The following is a 17,007-nucleotide window of genomic DNA, read 5'->3' as shown; positions in this document are numbered from 1 at the left end:
AGTTCAGGGTGGGCTAGATGGCATATGATGGTAATTACAGTAACAACTAACTGTATTGGGAGTTCTTTGTGTGCCAAGTGCTTTTACATCATTGCCACCTTCAATCTTCATAGTCTCTTACACAGAAGGTATAATTGTAATTTCCACTTATAGAGGAGGAAACCAGGGAGTAGGGATATTAAGCAGTTTGCTCAAAGTGACCCACCTTGGAGAGAGCAGAGCTGGGATCCTAATGCACTTTATCACTATCCCTCCTCCCCAGTATAACCTAGAGAAGCATACACCATAAATATGAAAAATAAGCCAACAAGTGCTTGAGGAGGATCTTTGGTGGCAGGTGATGCTTGCAAGGGTGACACATATGGCACTATGTAACCCTAAGAGTGTAGTTTTTGGGAGCCTTCAGGAAGAGGTTCAGGTGATGTTCTCCTACACATGTCTACAGAATGGTCCTTAGACAAGATTCAGAGAGATCCAGGGAATACCTCTCTGAGCCACCAAGCCCTCTGGAGTTGTCATTGGTCATCATATTGGTTGAGAAATCACCCAAAGAACAAAGAGTTGAGGGTGCCCCATTCTTGCTCGCTTTCCTCATTTGGGAATTCTGGCCCTCTCTAGCTGTGATGTGATTGCATAATTCTAGTAATCTTCTTTCCTCTAAGAATCTACTTTTCAGGGTTTATATTTATTTTATTTCTGCTGCTCTGGCTGCTCAATTTATATTGAGCATAACCATGGATAGAAGTTTTATTCCCAATAATGTCTTTCAAAATGAATTGGGGTTTTACAAGGGAATGCATGAAAAAGAAGTTTCCTTAAAGGAACCACAGTGTCTGGACCCAAATGCTGAGGAGTGCTTTTAGAGGTGAAAAGCAACATTCCTTCTTGGGTGGCCCATGAGGCATGTGGTGGCAGTCATGCAGCAAAATCAGCCCTGGATCTGCGGGCCCCTCCTGGATCCACCGTTTGTGAGTTGACAACTATGGGCAGGCTCCTTCACTGAACTTTCCCGTGAGTAAAACTAGGTCTGGTTCCAGGTAGTCTAGGTGTTCCAGGTGTTCTTCCTAGCTAAGAACAGGCCAAGGCAAAGAGCAGCCAGGGTCAGAGCCACAGGCCAAGGGTATTCACATGTTGGAGGAAGTTAAGAGCATTTTGTGGTCACAAAGAAGCAAAACACTGCTAATAAGGTAATTAGCACCTTTTCTCTGATTAGCAGCCAGGGAATTATTGAAAGAGATTAAGTAGAAACTGTGAAAAGATTTTTGGGCAACTGTGAGGTGAGAAAAAGGTAATAGCCTGTTCTTTATGTTTAAAAGATAAAAATATGTTTTATAAGCAGAAAACAGGTCTCTCCCACCCTTGCCCCACATGGCTTCCTTCAGACCCTCACTCTTATCTTTGCATGTGAGGCTCCCTCTTCACAAGTGTCATTCTCTCCTCTCCTGTCTGCCAAAGTCACTTCTATCCCAGTATCCCTTCCTCAGGAGAATTTCTAACCATCTACATTATTCAATTTTCTTCACTGTGTGTTCTTAAGGCACCATATACTTTCCCTTTAAAGTGCTAATGTCAATAGCAATTTTACATTTGCATGGCTGTTTGATTAATGCTTGCCTGCCCCATCTAGACCATAAGCTCTGTGGGCGCAGGTTCCATAGCTGTTTTTGTTCACCACTAAATCCCCAGCCTTGGTACAGAGAAGAATAAATAATAGGATGAAGGAATGAATTAACTAAAGGAAAACACAATTGAGGGATACTTGACATTTGATCCTTTGTACAGTTCTAGGGGTTGGCAAAGCTGGTACAGCTTGTCATTCCATGGACAGACCAAGGTTCTGTGAATCAGTGAAATTAAATGCCTTTCCCAAGACATACACCTCATAAAACAGACTCATACAGAACCCTTGAGAATCAGATTTTATACTGTCTACTTTAAATATGGGTATGATGTTGCTTTTTGGTAAAAGCAGAAGTTTTAAAATTTAGAAATTAAAGTGAGCAAAATACAACAAAAACAAAAATGAAAGACAGTCAACAAAGCCCACAGGATGATGGGTGCTTTCAAATTCCTCCCCTCGGTGTGAGCTACCTTGGAATGAAGTCTGCCTGTTACACTGAACTTGCCTGGCACACACCTCAGTGTTCACCTCATAGCAGCCAGGAATAGATATCGCAGCAAAAAACATTTTGCATCGTGATCACCAACTTGAACAAGAAAACCTTTCTGGGATGACACAAGCAACTTTAGGGAGTGACATGACAATAATGGGAGGGACTCACACCCAACACTTGGCCAAGATTTATCAGCATGACACAGGCAGCTGGGCATTTCTGATCAAAGGTCATGTAACCTACTATGTTTCCTGCTTGCTGAAGTTGGAAGTGGAGAGAGAATCCGAATTAAATGTCCTCCTTGGTGTGGGTGTTTCCAGGACCTAATGCATGCTGACACACTTGGGCAAGATTGCTAGTCTCATCCAAAACCAGCCAGTAAACCAAAACAAAACCATAAACTGAATTAGGCCCTTTTGTGTGCATGGGATATAGTGATTAGTAAACTCATGGAGAGCAAACAAAATTAAACATCACACATAGTTCCTGCCTTTATGGAGTATATGATTCAGTGAGGGACAGACACTCAAGAGAGCCTATGCAGTATTACCCCCACATCTACGGTTTCACCCTCTGTAGTTTCAGTTACCCATGGTCAACCATGGTCTGAACACATTAAATGGAAAATTTCAGAAACAAGAAGTCATGATTTTACATTGCACACCACTCTTTGCCATACTTTATCTCATCACTCAGGCCTTGTATCATCTCACACCAGCACAAGAAGGGTTCAGCACAGTAAGATTTTGAAACAGACTGCCATCACTTAACTTTTATTACAGTATATTGTTATAGTTGTTTTAGTTTATTGTTGTTAATTTATTATTGTGTCTAATTTATACATTAAACATTATCATAGTTATGTGTGTAGAGGAAAAAGCATAGAATATACAGGGTTTGGTACTGTCTGAGGTTTCAAGCACCTACTGGAGTCTTGGGACATATTCCCTGTGGATAAGGGGGAATTGCTGTAAATAAAAGTTTATTAACAACCAGATTAAGTGCTATAAAAATACAAGGAAAACATAGAAGAGAGGAAATTTGCCTAATCAATGAGGTCAGTGAAAGTAGCCCTTAAAAATAATGATTTGGCAATGAAGTAAAGGATGAGTAAGAGGCTGAGAAAAAGCGAGACGGGATAGCACAAGCAAAGGCTCTATGGTGAGCACAGTGGGCTGAGAGGTACTGCAGTGGACAGGAAGAAAGCAAGGCAGCATGTAGTTTCAGATGAACCTACAGAGGTAGCAGGGCCCTGACCCTGCTTGCCTCCATAGGCCACACTGTGGTTTATGGTATTTGTCCTGAGAGCCATTAGACACTGAGTGGTCAGCACCAGAGTGGAGAGGAATTCAGGTGTCAAAAGGATGAAACCCTCTCCTGACTCAGATAATTGGTTGTGAGGATTGTGGAGTGCCTACAGGGATGACATCAAACTCATCTCCAATCCCAGCCAGACAGCCTGCAGAATAAGTACATCATGATCCCAGGTGAGGGCAGCACATGGTTACAGTTACTATTTGCATAAAATCCATCACAGGGCAAATCTCTCACCACTTGCTATAAACTCAAGACTCATTGACATTATGAACAAAGTATGGCCTGGAGAAAGGAGGACTTTGACTAATAATGAATCCAGGCTAGTCCCACAGCCTGGCTGGCTCCATTGATGCATTTTATCTGAGTGTGGAGAGAATTTGAGTGTTGGGCAGAAAGAGTCATTCAGAGGGAAAAGACCTATTAAATTCTGACTTTCTTTTCTTTTATAACTGCAGAGCTTCTGCTTTCCTAGTTTGTCGCCTGAAAGTTTTGTTGGCAAGGGATTAAGAAGATGTGTTGGGCTTCTATGCCAGAATTGTTCAATCACCATGTCATGTGAGCTTCAGAAAAAGAGGCACCTGAGGAGGCTGTTAATGAGCTGAGTGTTGAGTGGCTCTTAGGTGTTCTGTTCTCTTTGTCTTGTTCAAATGAGAGGATGTTGGCAATGCTCACTGAGATAGCAACAGAAAGATGATGCAGAGTATGTGAGCTACAGAGCAGCATCTCTGCCCCAGAGGGTGTCTGTGAGGCTGTCTCAGTCAGCTGACTATGTTCAACTTTTGCTTCATTTATGTTTCCAGGAGCAGAACATAATTAGGTTTTATATTTTCTCTGTAAAGAGAAAGGGATGTCCAGAGTGAAGAACTAAGTAAGGAACCCCATTTTTCAACACGGAAAGTATATTCCAAATAAATATTATGGAATTAAGAAGAAAAACATTCCCTTTGTGTTCCTTTGCATGTAGGGACTTGTTTTAGGACTTCCTGTGTTTTCTTGCACATGTTTCTTTGTCCAGAACAGGAGGAAAATGCAGAATATCTGGTGAATGGGAAAAGAGATGGCAGGGGGAGGAACCAGCTGGCCTCAGTGTGATCTCACCAGCAGAGGAATTCTTCTCTCTGCCTCAAAATACCTTGACGTTTGAGAGGAAGCACAGTTTGGTTAGAAGTGTTGGGTCTTCTTCCAAGTGTTGGGTCTGCTTCACTTCTTGGGTCTCCTTCACTCCTCTGGATTACTGAGGTCTGGCTTTTGTGTCATCCACTTATGCCAAAGCTTCAGTGACCCTCTCACTGCCCTGTGCATCAATTTCTTTTAGTCTTTGTCCTGCTGGGCACTTTGGACACCTCCCACCCTCCTCCATCTTCAAGCTGTCCATTCCCTTTAGCTTCTAAGACTTCATGCTCCCCTGCTTTCTCCTTGTACTTCTCCTGCATGCCTTCTCTGTCTCCTATTCATGTATCTTCCTTTGTGCTACACCATAATTTAATGTTTTCCTAAAGTTCTCCAAGCTCTTCTCACTGTGCATACGTTAGGAGATATCTACAGCTGTCAACAACCCTCTACAGGTAGATGGCTCCTAATTGTCACACTTCAGCCCCATTCTCTTTCCTAATCTCCAGACCTTCATATCTGCATATCCTGCTACCTGCTGGGCTCCCCTACCTGGAAGTCTCAGGAGCAGCTCATCCAAAGCTTTATTCCCTTCTACTCCCAGTGGGTGCTTGTCCCCTTGATCACTCATTCATTTAACAAACACTTACTGAGCCTCTTCTGTATGTCAGGTATAGTGGGAGGTACCAGGGATACAAGTGTAGGGAGAAAGCAAGGTTCCTCATCTTCTCCACCTGTGTAAGTGATACCACATTCAACTGGCCATCCTTCTCAAGTCCCTCCCCTCTCCACACCTCAAAATCCCCTCCAGTCCCATCAGTTGGCTACCAGAGCCAATAGCATTGATCTCCTAAGCATCTCTGAATATTTCTCATATTCTTTGTTTCCATATCCACTGTACAGGTTCAGGTCTTTCCCTCTTTTCTGGGATTGCTTCCGTGGCCTTTTGATCTGCTCTTCCTGCCTCTAGTCCTTCCCTTCTCCAGGTGTTCATACTCTTGCCATAGTGATTTTTTCAGAAGAGAAAAATCTGATCATGTCACATCTCTGCTTAAAATTCTTCAATAGATCCTTTTCATCTACTGTAGAAAACCTTAGCTCCTTACTTCTTTTTTCACTCCTTTTCTATCTCTCCTTCCTACCTTGTTTTCTTCTTTCATTTCTCCCTTCCTTCCTTCCTTCTTTTCTCCTCCTTTCTTCCCTCCCTCTCTCTTTGTCTTCCTTTTTCCCTCCTTCCCTACTTTCTCTTTGCCTGACTTTCCCCTTCAAACAAGAAGTTAAATATCGTCAATTCAGTTTCACAAATATATGAATTAAGCTCCATTACACAGCAGGCTCTGTTACGAATACTTGGAATATATCAGTGAATATATATTTTGTGAATATATTATATTTTGTTTTGTTTAAACAAAATATCCCTTATATTCTATCAATGACAGTCAGACAGGAAACAATAAACATAGTAAGTAAATCATATGAATTATTTGGAACATAAAAGTGTTAAGTGCTTTGGAACCAGACTTAATGGTTCTCTAAATAATGAACCAGAAGGCATGGACCTACCCTTGGGCCTGCTTCCCCCCTCACCCTCCTCCACCCTCCAGCCTCAGGTTTTTCTTGTATAAATGGGAAGAAAAAGAGCCATTTACTAATTTCCCATGGCTTCCACAAGGGTTGAAACAAATATGAACTATCTAAGGATGAGGGCTATCATTGGGAGCTGGGAGGTCAGTATGTCATGTTCATCAGGCCCTTTTGTGTTCAACTTCACTAGAGAAGATAAACCTGCCTGAGCTTGGAGAGCAGTCAGCTGACTTGGCCCCTGCCTGAAGCCGGCACTGAGTGTGGCTACAATTGGGAGGCCCCAAAGCTGAGTAGGACCATAGTCAACCACAATTTTCATCTTTAAATAGTAATTTGGAACCTCTTTCAGAGGCTGACATTCAATTTTCCCTTTTGTGTCACTTTTCAGGAAAACAAACCATCGATTTTTCTGTTAAAATCTCTCCCTACCCACTACCCCTTGTTTACACTCCTAATTTGTGCTCAGAGTTCAATTGTGATGGTGGACTCCAGTCCCAATTAATTCATCCTCTTTTTTTGAGTTTCAAGTGGATCTTGGCTTAACACTTGCTGGAGAGAACATGTGGGAGTATACTCACACACAAATGCACACATGAGCATTTAGTGTGGCCTTGTTCAAAGGGCCAGCCATATTCCATATTTGGTCTGCTAGTCTCTGAGAATATGGAAAATGAATAAATCTGAAGCTCAGTCTATGCACATTATAGGAAGCTCTGGAATCTGTTAGCTTCATAGGGGAGTGATTAGCAAGTGGAATATTATCTCCAAGTAAAATGGAGCACATTAGCTTGCTAAATCTCTTGGCATTGGTTTGAGGTTCATTCTTCTGCTTCGGAGGTATTATTTCTAGAGGGGGAAGCCAGCAATGACCAGCACAGTGCTGAGGAAGCAGGGAGCTTTAGACAGCCTTAGAATGTGTGCAACAGGAGCCAGTGCTGGGTCAAGGAAAGGGAGTAAACAGGTTAAGACTTAAGAAGAGGAGGGTGGACATTGCTCAGTGGCAGCAAGCTAGGGCTCTGGAATCCAACAAAATTCAAATGAATTCACTTTGACATTAACACTGCCTTCTCTATGGGGTTGTATTAATGAGCAAATGACATAATGTGGACTAAGTGACTGGTGTGTAATAATCAGTAAGTAGTAGCCACTGTAGGTCAGGCATGGTGCTGACAAGATTGTGTATGTGAGCTCATCTGATCCATGAGGTGGGTGGCGATTGCTTTTCTTATCTCACAGCAGAGGAAACGGAGGCTTAAGGATGTTGAGTCAGTTTCTCAAGGCCATGAAGCTAGTACAGGGTGGAACGGAGGTTTGAATGCAGATATGTCTCATCCCTGAAATCTGTGCGCCTTCCACTGAACCAGCTCTCGTTCCAGGATTCTGCTGGGTCTGTGCTCTGGCAAAGCAATGGTACCATTCTGTTTGAGAGTGTGAAAAAACAGGAAGTGCCACACTCACTCAGGAGCTCAGGCTAGAGGAGACTGTTGTCACAGCCACTTAGTCTGTAGGTTCTGCAAGGTCAGAGGGTGACTGATGACTGCAAGGCTGCTTGGGAACTTCAGATACCCAGGAGGAGCATGAAGACATGGGTGGCAGTGTGCTCCTACAGGCCCCCAGGAATTATTCCTTCCAGCTGGGTCCGTGTCTCAAGTGAGCATGAGGTCCCAGGGTTCCCCAAGGGTCCCCATTCCACCAAGGGGGCTACAAACTGAAGGAACCTAGATGAAGCACCTACCTCAGCTGTAGGTCCTGCTTGCTTTATTTATTCTTTGTCTATTATGATAAAATAGTTAAGGTTTACCATTATAACCATATTAAAGTGTACAATTCAGTGGCATTAAGTACATTCACAATGTTATGCAACCGCTATTTCCAGAGCCCCAAATGGAAACCCCATATCCATCAGCTGTCACTCCCCATTCCTCTCTCATTTCCAACTCCTGGCAACCACTGATCTGCTTTCTGTCTCTATGGGTTTGCCTGTTATGGATGTGCCATGTAAATGAAGTCATACAGTATGTAGTCTTTTGTGTCTGGCTTCTGTGCTGAGAATATGTAATTGTGAGGGGAAGGCAGAAGAGGGGGGCTTAGGAGTGAGGTAGAGTTAGGGAAGGGAAACTGTGCCCTGTGCTCATGGAAGCTGAGTCAGTGCTGACAGCAGCATGAACACAGGTTCTAGGTAGAACCTGTTCCATTCCTGGATTTGGATAGAGAGGGATACCATGTTTTACTAAATCTGTTTGGTTCCTAAGGTCTGGAGAGCAAATAGCAAGAGTTTAGACAGCAAGGAATGCCAGCCTAATAACCTTAAAATTGTGTATTTGTTTCCAGCCTTTGAATTGTGAAAGTTTGGGTAGCAAAGGATTCCTGTGCATCAGACACTCAGATGTGCCTCCCAGCTCCCTTTACCTCATACCCCCATGCACACAATTCTCACTTATACCCCACCTTCCCAAATTCGTGGATGTGCCCCTGACTCACTGTTCATTCTTTTACCTTGTCATACCTACAACCCATCTCTCTCTTCCTTCTTTCCTCCCTCCCTCCCTCCCTCCCTCCCTCCCTTCATTCCCTCCCTTTCTTTCTTTCTTTCTTTCTTTTCTTTCTTTCTTTCTTTCTTTCTTTCTTTCTTTCTTTCTTTCTTTCTTTCTTTCTTTCTTTCTTTCTTTCCTTCCTTCTTTCTATTTTTTTCATTCTTTCATTCCTTTGCTTACTTATACCTTCAACTAATGTGTTCTGGGCCCCATCATGTACTAGGAGGTAGACTGGTTACTGCAGAGATGAACTAGCATTAATCCAGTCATATAGAGACAGATATTTAAATAGGCACTTAAAATGCCTCGTGGTGAGATCCTCTATAGACTGGACATGTTCTGGAAGCACCTTGGGGGTGGATGAGGAGGAGGGGAGAGAGGGGGCAGCAGTGCTCATTTGTATCCAAAGAGCTGGCACATTGCCCGCCCTCAACTTTGCAGTTCATGGAGCTTTGTGCATCCCTGTGTCACTGATGTCTGGCACCCCCCCAGGTAACCAGAGTCCCACTAGGTACATTTCAAAGATGAAAACATGAAGGCTCTAAGAGACTCAGCAACTCCCTCAAGTTTGAAAGTAGCAGGGCCCATATGCAGGAAAGGGGGTGGCTGTGTGCCTGGTGGAATCATTTCTCACCAAGCAGATGGGTGTAGGCACCTTCTGAATGATGGGCTATCTCCCCAGATTCGCTGGGTTCCTGGGTGACTCCAGCTTTCTCCCTGGAGTAGGGTGGCTCAACCCAGGGTGGCCCCTCTTTCTTCCCTTCTCCCCAGTGCAGTGCATTCTGACTCACAGTCTCTCCTGAAAGCACTTTGTCGGATAAGACGACAGGACTGACAGGTTGTGACATGCAACTGTCACAGCCGGGAGGTCCAATGGAAACATGCAGAGGTGAGGATGTCAGACAACAGACACTGTCTTGTGTCACTCCCCACTCTTCTCTGGGAGAAAGAGGCCCCCTGGCATCATGGCTGAAGGCTGCTGTGGGGTCAGACCCCTAGGTCTGAACCTCTGCTTTGCTAAATACTGCACATGACCTTGGACATGCTGCTGAGCTTCTCCAATGTTGTACCTCAAAGCTTGGTCCCTGGACCAGAACATGGATGCCACCTGGGAGCTTGTTGACAGTGTTCCACCCTGCATCCACTTAATGGTGTCTGTAGTGGGACAAGGTCTCCCAGTGTTTCCCATGCTTACTAAAGTAATAAAGCATGTCCCTATAAGCCTCAGCTTCCTCAACTGTAAAATGGGAACAGAAATGCTTCTCTGAAAGTCAGTGTAAGGACTGAATATATTTGAAACTCTTTGCAGGACTGAGGAGTGGTTCTGGTTTGGTCTGAACCAGAGAAGTTCCAGGGATGTGGGACTTTCAGTTTTAACACTGGGTGGAATTGTCAGCCTGCTCTCAGCTTGTGTCTGGCACACAATGAGAGCTCCTTGGGAGCCGTGGTGTCAGGCTGTCATCAGGACATGTAGGAAACATGTGGAAAGAGCCATAGGGAGACTATTTGTGTTTGCACTGACGTCGTGCTGGACTGTAGTGTTTTGGGTTTCACTGTTGTCATTGTGGTTAACTCTTTCATGGTGACAACAGCCACAGCCATCATGGCTCCTGTTAATCAAGCTCTGGGTATGTGCTGGGAGCAATCCATGCACGATCACCATCACAACCACTTCCTCCAGGTAAGGACTAATGTTCCCTCCAGTTGAGAAATGAGAAAATGGCTTCTCAAAGATATTAAGGATTTTGCCCAAGGTCCTGACATTAGTAAGAGAAAGAGCCAAGTCTTGAGCCCTCTGTCTATTTGGCACCAATGGCTGGGACTTTAATAACATGGACATACAGACCCCCAAAGGGAGAAGCAATTTCCTCCATAGGCTCAGTTCTCAGAGCTGTTTGTAGACATTGCTTAGAGAACAGTGGAGCATTTTGAAGAGGACACTTCTATAACATTTCTATAATGTTTACCACCAGGGCCTGTCCCTAGCAAGTGTATGGGAATGCCGGAGACTCTCTTTTTTTCCAAAAATAAAGTTGCTTCCTTCAATTCAGCAGCAGCCCTTCTGTGTGTGACAGCCAGAGATGAGGACTTAATGAACAGGACCTGTTTGTTTTTTTGCCTCTCTGGAACAGCTTAATCACAAGTGATTATTATTGGTGGCAACTGGTCATGTCTTTTATCTGGGTCATGAGGAAATCAATCACAGTGCCATGTTAAAGAAAAATCAACAATAAAAAAGGGGTAAAGAAGCTCATACAGGGAAGGGGGAGATATGGAGAGAGGGAACCCCCCCACCCCAGGAGTGAGGGAGAGCATGGATAAGAAAAGGGAAGAATGGTGAAGGGAAATGTACCACTCTGTGGTTTAAATTCTTCTGATCTAAGTTTGGAAGATGAATGAGGAATGAATCACATTATTTCTCTTTCTTTTTTTTTTTTCCTAGCCAAAGTGGCACCAGGAATCACAGGTTGCCAGTGTCAGAAAAGCTAATTCAAATTGGCTTAAATAAAAAGAGATAATTATTTGGGACATGTGATGACAACATGGGTACTTGGCTTCAGGTATGGCTTGAACAAGGTCCTCAACAGGGATGTCAGAACTTGGTGACTCTCCATCTTTCAGCTTCACCTTTGGCTTCCTTCTCAGGATGGTATGTGGGGTAGCAGGATGGCTGCCAGAAATTATGGCTGAACGTCCTTTCAGATTCAAGTCAAACAGTAAGAGAAATTGTCTTTTCCTGGTTGCTTTCTCCACAAATCCTGAAAGTCAGTCTGCATAGAGCAGGTTAGGACATATTCCTACCTTAGAACTAATTGCTGACATTGTGGGGAGTGGATGAGCTAATTGGCTTGACTGAGAGAGGGGAAAGGATGACTCCCAGTGGAAATTCACTGTTGTCAGTAAAGGAAGAAAGGATGATCAGTGGTCAGGATAACAAATATCTATGATGTGGCCAAGGGAGGTTTTGCTTCTCTAAGAAAAGGGATCTGAAAAAAAGTATTCAGGTGCACAGAGTGAGGCCAATATCTTAGCTAGAGTTGGGACTGGCAAAAAACAAAATAAAACATAACAACAACAAAACGAAGCTCCTGGGTAGCCTCAGTCAATCTGTAATTGCTAACAGCCCTTGTCTGGAAGCCTTGAGTCAGATGCACTCACCTGCAGGTTGACAGAGCACTTGGGTGAAGCCAGCTTCCACCTTTGCTACGTCGTTGCATAAAAATAAGGGCCTGAATCTCAGCAGGTGTTACTTCTTGGCCAGCTCTGCTAATGATCCAGAAAGCCAGGCTGGGGCCAAGAGCATCAATCATCATGTAGTTTTGAATAATGCAGAGGATGTTGGGCTGTCCTAAACTAGTTGCAACTGGAGTCAAGGAATACATCTCTCCATACATTTGTGCATTATCTCCTCCAGCATTATAGAAGGAGAACTTGGCTCTGGATAATGAACTAAGACAAGGTCTGGAGTACCCAGGCAGACATGGAATTTCCAACCTTACTATTCAAGGTTAGGATACCAACTGACTAAGTGATATAGACAGCAGTTACATGCTTTATAAAAGGGGTATCAAACTCATTTTCACCAGGGGCCACATCAGCTACACGGTTGCCTTCAAAGGGCTGAATGTAATTTTAGGATTGTATAAATGTAACTACTCCTTAACTAGGAGCAAGGAGCTCAGTGCTGCCACCAGATAGAAACAAGGTACTGGGCCGGATAAAACAAGGTGGAGGGCCAGATTCGGCCCACGGGCCTTGTGTTTGCCACCTGTGCTTTATAGCATCTTCAATGTAGGATGCCCTCTGGGCACAGATCAGAATTCCAAAGGGAAAAGCAGGGCTGGCTCACATGAAACCCCAACATACCCAAAGTTCCAGGTCCCCTTCTTGCTCCCTTACTGGGAGAAACTAATGCTGCATTTAACAGAGGACTTATTTGGAATAAAATTGACCTAGGAATTACATCCAGACCCCTTTCCATGATCTACAGGACACTCACTGTGTGATATGGCCTCCATTTACTGTCCTAATTCATCTCTCTCTTTTTTTTAGAGAGAGAGGGAAGGAAGGTAGATAGAGAGAGAGAAAATTTCAATGTGTGGTTGCTGGGGGTCATGGCCTTCAACCCAGGCATGTACCCTGACTGGGAATCAAACCTGCGACACTTTGGTTAGCAGCCCATGCTCAATCCACTGAGCTATGCCAGCCAGGGCTTTTTTTTTTCTAACTCATCTCTTACCGCTCTCCTTGAAATGTCAGCCGTTCTGACCTCTCTTCTGTTCCCTGAACTTGCTAGGCCCTTTCCTACCTTTACACATGTTGTTCCTTCTGCATGGATGGTTCTCCTTATCCATACTCCACCCCTCAGCTTTTCTTGGCTGACTTTTCCTTGGCATTCTTTTGAGTAGCACCAATGTAGCCAACCAACTGATCTAAAGTGGAGCTCCTCTATATTCCACCCCACTCCTCATCTATTACATCATCTGCTTCCCTGGAAACTATTTTATATATTGATTTCCTTTTTCCTTGTCTGTCTCCTCCCACAAGAATGGAAACTTCATTCAATGTGGATACCCTCGGGAGGTCAGGTCATTCTTCTCAGGGCTCAGTGCAGGTGCCATAGAGGAGCATAGGGCTCTACTCCATGACGTACAATCCCTTTCCATGATGTTGGAAAGAAAGCCAGGCCTTCAGTCTGTGTCTGCATATTCCTACAGCTTCTCGGAGTCCTGTGGGTGATGCCTGAGGAGACAAGCCATGCAGGAAACATCTAGGAAAAAAGAGAAGAACACAAACATTGAAAGCAGGGACCTTCACTTTGGTACCTTCTTCCCTAGATTCACTTCCCCCAAATAATGCCTGGCGTGTGACCGAGTTTGTTAAAGTACAGAATGAATGAAAGGCAATAAGTAGATGAATGTTTCTTTCTAGAGCAGTACATTTGGCAGGTTTGTTCAAATACATAAAGCACTAGTCTCCCTTTCTGCCCACCGGCAGATTTACAGACTTAGAATGCTAGTCCTAGTTTCATTCCCAAGGGAGTAGCCCAGCACCATGCAAAGTTTGGAGGGGGACTTAGAAGGGTGTGATGCTCTGCCCTCCGGACTCTAGCCTGAGGGCGGGCAAGATACGTGCCTCTCAGCAGCTAGTCAACCGTACACAAGTCCAGGCTGAGAAATGGAAGGTAAAGACAAAGGTGTTGGAAATTCAGAAGGGGAAGAATAAGTAGGAAGCAGGACACTAAGAAGTCCATAATGGATGTGGGACTTGGGGCTTGACAAGGTCAAGGCTATGATTACCACCACTATTAACATCAACTCAAGCTGACCAAGTGCCTCCTATATGCCAAGTACATCATGTTCATTATCTCTGAAAATATGTACAGTGACCTTCTAAGTTGGTGGCTGTTACTATTATTCCAATTTTTCAGATGGGGTAATAGAGACATAAGTTAAATAACTCACTTGTAGTAAGAAGGAGATCCCAGGTAGGCTGTCAGCAAAGACTGTGTCCCTCCTACAAACCCCACACTCCTTATAGAAAATATTTCATACCTGATGGCATCATGACACAGCAAAGAAAGCACCACATTAGGAGGCAAGAGGCCCTGTGTCTGTTCACATGGTACCACTGATTTGGATCAAGTCATTCAAGGTTCTGTGGCCTCAGTTTCCTCACCATGAAAATAGAGAAATTGGACTTAGCTATACTAGGTCTTGCTGTCCACCAGCATATTCTGGGGAAAATACATATTCTAAGGCTTCTTACAAAGGCTGTGTTTCAGTGGGGATGAAGTGTAGCCTAGAAATCTGTAAGCATAAAGAATTTCCCAAGTGAGCTCATGCACCGCTACAGGGTTGGATGGTGAAGGCTTAGATTAGTGTTTTCAACCCTGGCTTCACATTACATTCACCCAGGGTATAAAAAAATCCTGGACCCTGTCCCAGACTAACTGAATTGGCATCTTTAGGGATGAGGTTGGCAGGGGTAGGAGAGCATCAGCTTTAAAGTTTAAAGACCATTAAGTTCTTGAAATGTAGCTAGTGTGATTGAGAAACCAAATATTTACTTCTAGTTATTACTTTATCTTTAAATAGTCACATGTGGCCAGTAGGTGCTGTGTTGGAAGCCCAAGCTCAAATGTGGTTGAAGACTTGGTAGCTCTACATGGCTTTATGCCTTGATTCCCAAATTGTAGAGCTCTTTTTAGAAAGTGTACCACTTAATACCCATCTCCTCCACTCTGTTCTGAGAGACTAGAGCACAGGCTCTGAGTTAAAACTGGCATTCCTCTCCTGGTTTCTGAATTAGAGCACTCCAGCCATCTTGGATAGCTCCCTTAGCTGGGAGTCCAGCAGTCACCAGAAAATTAAGATTAAACTTCTCATTTGAAGAGTGAGGAGGAGAGAGAGCAGAGCAAAGTGGTGTTAGGCTACTTTAGAAGAATACTGATGGGTTTGCTCCTGAGAAAAGCAAACTAGGCCAATAACTATAAATCATAAAATGGTCCAAGGAGGGAGGATTGCCTGGAGTGGAATTCTGTGTTTGTGGGTGACAGAGCTGGTGTATTTTAGGGCAATGATAGACAAAGGAAAATAATAAGGCTTCCTTTGGTTTTCTCCTTCCAAACTCAATAATTTAGCTTTATTAGATCATTTAGTAGTTCAATTTGTTACATGTTTATGGAGTACCCGACATCTCTCAGGTATTGAGTTAGAGGCTGAGCCCCAAACACTTGAATCTACACTGTGATGGGATGGGTTTGACATGCGTTTCTGCTTTATCCTGAAGTTTATAGGAGCTCCTGAAAAAAATTAAGCAGCGGAACACAATCCTCCAATTTGAACATTAAGAGGAGTTCAATTAGCAATGTGGAAGGTGGGTGAGAGAGGAAGGAGAGAGGCTGGGTTAGACACTTTATAGTGTGAGAGAACTGCTGTCGGTTGAACATGAACAGGTAAAATAGGGAAAGGAAAAAGAAATAAATCTGTGGGTGATGAAGAAATAATAGATGCTTCCGAGCCACAGTGGTGGTTAAATGCAGTGGTAAGTATAGGAAGAGAGCCTTCTTCCTCACTGATAGGGAGAAAATGAAGTACAGAAAAAAAGCCATAAAATGGTCCAGAGAGTGGAAGTTGTGTGGGATGAAATATTGTGTTTGTGAATGGTGGACCTGATGTGCTTTAGGGAAATGGCACCTGAGAGTGATTTCCCTTTTCAGCCCCAGTCTCCTACATACACTGACGGCCAGTTGACGCAAGATCTTTGACACTGATTCTCATTTCTGTGAGATTTTCTTTTCTGGTTGGGTGCCTAAAGAAGGACTGAGTGGGTCCTGGCCAGGTGGCTCAGTTGGTTGCATCTCCCACACGCCAAAAGGATGCAGGGTTGATCCCCAGTCAGGGCACCTACCTAGGTTGCACGTTTGATCCCTGGTTGGGGTGAGTATGGGAGGCAGCCAATTGATGCTTCTCTCTCACATTGATGTTTCTCTCTTTCTCTTCCCCCCTTCCTGTGTTTCTGAAATCAATAAATATATCCTTGGGTGAGGATTTAAAGAATGTTTAAAAAAAGAGAAAGATTGAGTAGTGGTTATTCAACACACGCACACGCACACGCACACACACACATTCTATTTCCTGTTCTTCATACCTGAAATCACTTTCCCAGCAGCTAAGCATCCAGATACTAGATTCAGATGATCTGGTCTGGAATCCTGGCCCTGCTGTGTACTAGTGATGTGAGTTTGGGCAAGTTAGATGTGCAGCCTCCCCATACACATCCCAACGGGGGAGTCGAACTTACAACATAGGTATGTGCCTTGAAGGAGAATAGAACTCAAAACCTTTTGGTGTTTTGGAAAATGCTCCAACCAACCTAGCCACCAAACCAGGGCTCATCATTATCCTTTTTGTTGGTACCTACTCTTGTAGGCAGAAGGAAAATAAGTATGGAAATGAAGGCAGGGTTGATAACAATGCCCAGTTCTCTCATGCTTCCTGTGGATGAGCTTCCTGCTCATTTTTTCCTCTCCAGATATCTATTGGGTCCCTACTGTGTGTCAGACATTGTGTTAGGCTTTGATGATACTAACTGGAAAAACATCCTGCCTTTGAGATGTGGTAGAGAAAAACATAAGTCAGTGTTAGAGTTCATATACTCAGGTCACAGAAATTCAGTTTCAGTTGAACTGGCATGGGTACAAGCATTGGTATTTTTAAATAACTTTCCAAAATGTTTTCTTGTGCAGCCAGGAACAAGAGAGCCATTGTTGTGTGTAAGGAAACATTAGATGACATTTTGCAATAACTGAGCTATTGTCAGCAAGGGGCCACATGGATTTTAGG

General features: G+C 43.8%; 1 protein-coding gene and 1 non-coding gene across 2 annotated transcripts in view; both read left to right on the top strand.

Moving 5' to 3' along the window:
• Positions 1-17,007, top strand: part of GRIN2A (glutamate ionotropic receptor NMDA type subunit 2A) — a 386,027-nt gene that overhangs the window by 201,623 nt on the left and 167,397 nt on the right. The gene's annotated exons all lie outside the window — the stretch shown is intronic.
• Positions 13,222-13,432, top strand: LOC123815482. The gene has a single exon (XR_006785124.1). It is a non-coding gene; the product is annotated as a small nucleolar RNA SNORA73 family (small nucleolar RNA).

The sequence above is a fragment of the Phyllostomus hastatus genome, unplaced genomic scaffold (genome assembly GCF_019186645.2).
Source record: "Phyllostomus hastatus isolate PE091 unplaced genomic scaffold, TTU_PhHast_1.1 phas_contig_173, whole genome shotgun sequence".
NCBI lineage: Eukaryota > Metazoa > Chordata > Mammalia > Chiroptera > Phyllostomidae > Phyllostomus > Phyllostomus hastatus.
This window is presented reverse-complemented; position numbering and strand designations above follow the sequence as displayed.